The sequence below is a fragment of the Hyperoodon ampullatus genome (genome assembly GCF_949752795.1).
Source record: "Hyperoodon ampullatus genome assembly, chromosome: 7".
In the NCBI taxonomy this organism is placed as follows: Eukaryota; Metazoa; Chordata; class Mammalia; order Artiodactyla; family Ziphiidae; genus Hyperoodon; species Hyperoodon ampullatus.
In genome coordinates, this window is record NC_136920.1 from 50426512 (window position 1) to 50433162 (window position 6651).

Sequence of the window (6651 nt, forward strand, 5' to 3'; positions counted from 1 at the left end):
AGCTTACAAAGCATGGCAGGCCAAGGGCCTTGTCCACAGGCCAGCATTAGCAGAACATATAATGGTTTCACCCTTTTGCAGTCTGGAGTCGGATCAAGGAGAAAATTGCACTAGGCGCTCCATGATCTGCAGAGCATGTTGCTTTTGTTTTTTTTAAAAAAGCAAGTAAAACGCATTCCTGAACACAGTCCAGGGGGAGATGTACTGTAGGGATCCCTCCTGCACATCAGTGGGTGCATGTGGGGGCTGCTCTTTAGGGCTTCTGGGGGCCCTGGTTTTCTTGTCTACCAGGTAAACCAAAACTGGGAACGCCAAGTCCTGTCTCTGGTGCGTGCTGATGGCTCCATGGAGATTTTGAAAAGTGTTATTTCTCTTTTCCATGGGCACTTTCAAGAACTTTGGGATGTAAAAATGAAATGAAACCTTTACCCGTGACAACAGTAGCAATCATTGTTTTATTAATGTATACAAGCTCCATGACTCCTTTTGGTGCTAATGATTCCACTCTTTCACAGACCAAACGTTTTAGTACATTGATGTCCTTAAATACATTTCATAGAAATAAAAACAAAACAAAACAAAACAAAAAAAAGAAAAAAGGGAAGTCCATGTCTTTCTCAAAGTCTCATTATCACCTTTTCTAGGGTAGATTTGTTGGGAAAGAGAATACTTTTCCTTTCCTGTTCCCCTCTAAATCTCTACCACTTTCTTCTTCCATTCTCCCTTCTTTCCTGCCCTTTAACTAAATGAAAAAGTTTGAAAAATGGAAAAAAAAAGAGAGAATGGTGGATACCCTAATATAAAAGATGAGCTCTAAAACATTATGAGTAGTGTGAGAAAACAGACCCGATCTGACCAAAATACTGTGGATTAATGGACTGCCGTGCAGAATTCCAAGCAGAGCACAGTCCTTGATAGCAGGTCACGTCTTTTACTTCCTGGTACTATCCATCTTGGACAGACCAAGGCTTAGGATTTTGTAGGTGTTTTTAGTACGGTAAGTGAGAATAGCAACAGATGAAAAGTCTCACGATTTTTGTATCTGCAATGATAACCTTAGAAAAATTCTGCTCGTAGCAGCAGATTGAGTAGTCATTTGTCATCTCTTTGTAGTAATGTTACTTTCAGACTCATGACCATTCATTCTTTCCTGTTTCTTTTTCTTTTCCTTTATTTCCTGGTCTTCCCTTTTTACCTCCTCTCCTCCTTATCCCCCTCCTTCCCTCCCTTCCTTATATACATGTGTTACTACAAATCTCCAATTCAAATGGAGGTATATATGCCTTTACTTAGCCAATTTAAAAACAGAACTCAAAATGGAAGCCATGCTGCTGAATATGTGTTACTGTTTCTTCAGTGCCATACTTTGATACCTTCCAATTTGTTCACTGATATAAATGCAAATTGGGAAAGTAATTAAACGTATTTGCTGTTGATGCTGTCAGATGTTTCTGTAGCTTGCTGCTTAGTATAATTGAGGGATGAGTAATGGGATAAGGATATGATACATAATTCCACTGTTGCTGTAGATGGTGGCAGTCTTGGTCCTGATATATTGATGTGTGAAAACTATTGAGTTTTAAAGCAATGAGTCATGTAGAGACGCAATATTGGTGAAGCCTTTCTAGCATTTCTTTAGTAGGTTTCAGAGCGACCTATCTGCTCATGGGGACTGTACATATTGTTTAAGGGACTGATACTTATGGTTGGCCTCACCATGCTTGTCCTGATCCTATGGGTAAGAGAAAGAGATCCCAGAAGTTTGAATTGCTTTTATTTTAGAACCTATCTCTATAGGAAAGAAAAATCATTTTAATAAACACCAAACAAAATAATTTATCATGGTTGCCTTTCCCTCCCCGTTTTCCCCACCAAGCCAGCAAGTAAAGGTGTTCAGAAAAGTTCCTCAAAGTGGGCAGAAGAACTCTTTTTAAATGTTGAGGAAATGTCCCTAAGTTTAGGTTTACTATCTTTCATTTAGGGCAAAAATCCAAAGTCCCCAGCACATCATGACTCAACTTTGTCTCACAGAAGCAAGTGTGTTGAAAATAAAGTTGCTTTATGAACTTAGAAAATAGAACATTGTTAGATTGGACAAATTTAGTTGTAAAATAACAGGTTGTAGGGCCACTCTTGCATTCTGAGATTATTTCCTAGGGCTCAGTCTCCTTTATCTACTCTTGGCCAAACTCAGGAGGGTATTAGAAAGCTCTGCTCTTGGCCCCTTTCTTCCCTGTTACCCTTCCCAGCCTTTCTGTACTTACAATCACCCATCTATGGCACATCAGCAGGGACACATGAGAATGTAGGGCTTTGTTTCTTTTTTTCTCTTAGTTGTATGAATTCTAGATTAGGCCCTATGGACACTTGTTCACTGATGTATCTCAAGTTTGAGAACAAGCCCTGACAGTATTGTAGGTGCTCAATAAATATTAGTTGAATAAACAACTTAGCGCCAAGAGGAGCTTTTTCAGTTAAACAGAAATTTATCAAATAGAACTTGAGAAAGGACACTAATTAAATGTGGCCATCTTAACCCAGGCCAGGACCTAAACTTACTGGTTTGCCTACTAGTCCTTATTGTCTTGGCAATATTTGCTAAGATGAGCCTTCTTAAATAAAAATGAATTCTCATTTAATGGTGGATGAAAAAGAGGGTTGCTTTCTCATAATTCAGTATGGCTTGATCTGACTCATAAGACTACCAGAGTCCATGTCTGCCTCCATTTTGGTGTGATCTTTTTCTTTTTTTTAATAATGTTACTAAATATATGGCGAACTTTTCTTCAATTTACAATACATCATATCCATGTCATATAGTCAGATTTGGGGAATCTGTGAAATCATGTAGTTTGCTTATATTAATGATATTATGGCTTTGTCTAGACTGTATCCTCAAAGGATTTTATGCTTTGTGCTTTACCTATGCAAGGCTTTTTAGTCCTTTATGTGCTTTTGTTAGATCTATTGAATTATATTAACTTTTAAATTTGATTATATGGGGCCAGTTATCCTTTCTGTGGATTACTTAGAATAGGCCATTAGTTTTTCCTAGCCATTTTTTCCTTCTTTTTTTTTAAGTCATTTCATGTTAGCACCTCTACCTGAGTAAAGAGGAAAGAAAATAACTAAAAATGAAAGTGAAATGGATTGATTTGACAATGTGTCAATTTCTGAGTTAGAGTTTGGTAAGAAAGGTAAAAACCACTGGCCAAAATAAGACACTTGGATTAGGGCTATTTCCTGTAAACAATTTAGACTTGCTGGAGAGAGGAGGCAGAATTTAACCAAAGGCTGGATTCTTCTTCTTCTGTTTATGAATTTATGTCTTTGGAGGACACTGGTGACGTCCAGTGTTAGATCATGATTTGCCTCATTTGCCCTTTAAGCTACCCCATAATTCTTCTAGATCCAGCATCAAGTTTCAGTTAATGAATCTTTCTGAATAAATACCAGTTGCAAGTGATTTTGAATTGGTCCTCTGACTAAAATGAAAACAACTTTTTTTTATAATAAACTAAGCTATGTGAATGAGATCATATTATAATCAGGAAAAAACTATTTAATTTTTTGCCCCACGTATCAAACCAATAGCTTTAAAGATAGACACTTTCTATTTCTTAATCCTGCAGAACTCTGTATTTCATAATCATAAGTACTTTAGGGACTGCTGCCCTATTAGCCTGTAGAAGAGCTCTTCTAAGGTTTTACCCTTTCTTTTTTCTAGAGTTTTTTTTTTTAACTTCAACTGGTTACTTATTCTCCTCAACCATGGCCCTGACAGATGTGTTGCAGTGCAACTATAATCCTCCTGAGACTTAACTTGAAAATGAAAAGCAGTGAAAAAACATGTGTTATCTCATCCTTCTGACAAAATGTACTCCATGTAAGCAGTGTGTGGTTGAACACTAATTTGGGGATAAGAGAGGGATGTGTTTGGTTTTTTTTTTCCTTCTTTTTGGATTTCATATCTGTGACATGAGCCTATTTGTGTTTGGAGGGAAAACTGGCTTCCCTTACATTCTCACACTGGGGAGAGAGCATACTGAATTAAGAAATTATCATCCCTTCCAACAGCTCATTAATAATGTTAGAGCAAGGGAGATGATACTTCATCTCCTTTCCTAAACCCATGGGAACATTGCAATCATTTTGGGGAGCCATAGTTTAAAAACAAATTGAGGCATAACAAAGATGGTGAAGGAGTTTAAAATTTAAGACATTTGAAGAATATTTGAAGGACTTAGGGTAATTTAGCTTGGGAAAGAGAGAGGAACACAGTACATTAGAGCAAGACTCTGTTGTTCAAAGGGGTGGAATGAGGCCCACTGAATAGAGGTCATAGGGCCACAGATTTGAACTTCACGTCAGGGAGAACTTTCTCAAAAAGTTGGTTCACCATGGAAGGGGCTGCCTCTGTCAAGCAAAGCCTAGATAAGAACTTGGCAAAGATGATGTGGAGAAGATCCCAGCATTTGTTGGGGTGGCCCAGATGACCTATTAAAATTCTATGTTGTAGTACTTTGCTTCTCATAACATGTTCAGTTAAATATCTGTTGACCCACAGCTATTTTTTTTTTTTTAAGGCTTTGCTCTTCTGCCCAAAGTGCATCCCACTCTCCAGGAAGGAGTTTGGTTACATGTCATTAGGTCGAGACTGGCTTGCTGTTATGCCCTAGGCTGGGATTGCTTTCCAAGTCCATTCATTGATGTCCTGTTGAAATCACAAACTGGTTCTTGAGTTAAAGATTAAAAAGGTATTGTTTTAGTAGAAGTTGAAATCTACATGAAACCATGGAAATTATGTATTTGTCACTTGCCAAACATAGGCCAAGCTCAGTGTTAGTGAGTACTTGGTATTTCTTCAGGATTTCAGGATAGGCCTCTTTAGCAGAGCAGAATCTTCAGTTAAAATCCCATAAATTACCAACTTAAAGTTTTGCACCTCCTGTCACAGATGGGCTGGTGGTCACTGGCAAAAAGCAGGCCCCAAAATCTATTTGGAAAAGTCTCAAATGACATTTGGTTACTCGGTTTGATTCTCTTGAAAAAGCATGATCTGAAAATAATTTTAAAAGAACGGAGGCCAAATTGCTTTATGTAGAAAGTAACAAAATATAGGTCTTTGATTTGAAAATCAGAGATAACTATGAGCAACATTTGCTAATGAAGCCCATTACCCAAGTGATTCCACCTGCAAGGTAACTTGCATCCTTGCAAGGCTGGTAGATGGCTCTTCATTGGTCTTTCTAAAAAAGTCATTGGTCTTGCATCAGTATGGTGAGAAACACTTCAGTTTGGGTGAGAATTTCTTTGACTTGTTTGGATAAGAAGTCAGAGCACAAAAGCTACCCTCTTCTTTAACTGACTTTGTGACATGCAAGAGTCAAAATTTTACTTTCCTACTGAGTTAAAGCAGAATTTTCAGAGGTATTGTGTTCTAGTTCCCTTGGCGGGTTGTGACTTTGACACTTCAGGGAGTGATGTAGGGAGGTATTTAGAAGGGGGAACACTAGGCTAGGTGTGAGGTGTCCTAATATTCCCATGAATTAGCTATAACATTATGCAAAGCACAATCTCTTGCAGTTTCCTCCTCCTCCACAAGATAGACTAATAGTAATAATACCTGTCAGAATTATTGTAAAAATTAGATAAATTGAAAATGCTTGGTAAACAGTAAACACTCAAATATTAGTTTTCTCCTTGATTAAGAGCAGACTTTGGATGGTCTGATACAACTACAGATCCTTAGACCAAAACAAGGAATCCTCCTGACGTAAAAAAAAAAACTCCATTTCTGAAAGGGCCTTAAAAGAAAATCACTCATTTGATCCATTCTTCTGCCTTAGGGCATAACTGTTACCCAAGAGACTCCATTTCTTTACCTACTTCAAGAAAGGCATTCTCTCTCTCTACCCAGTGGGCAATTCCAGGGTCGTAAAGTCATTATCAGGAAACTTAACCTTATTACTGAGATACCTCACAGTGCAATTTGAACCTCTCTTCTTGATCCCATTCTCCATTAGAAGAAAAATGGGTTGATCCTGTTTTCTTTTTAAAGGGCCATGTTTGCCATTTATTATAGCCCTTCTGCCTCAATTTTTTTTTAATTGACAGAAAAAGCTCATTAAGGTGATAATTATTATTTCCTTGGGGAATGTCAGGATAGGTATTTATAAATTCTTAGCTTCTTATTGATATCAGATTTAGATCACAATCTTACTTTTGATTAACTCTTCAGTTATCCATGTATTTTCTTCTTTAGTTAACATATAATTGATAACCAAGTATGCTTCTGAAGAATTATTCTGGTTATGTGGCTCTTGTTTTCTTGGTAAAAATGGAGTCATGAATCCCAGTTTTGTCAACTGCTTTTAGGATGTAATTTCATACATGACATTATTTGATGGACGTAATTACCAACACCTACATTTAGTAGGGTTTCTTTCCCTTTCTACATGTGCACTAAGTTCTGAAATAAAAATTGGTATACCAAATGCCTAATAAAGCAAAAATTCCTGCACAGAATAACAAAAGATACGAATCTGGTCTGCTAGGATAATTTGTCACTAGTTGGTTGAATGGTACAGAGCTTTTGTTTAAGGTTACACAGTTATGCCTGGATTAAATAACAATAGCAAAACTTGATAA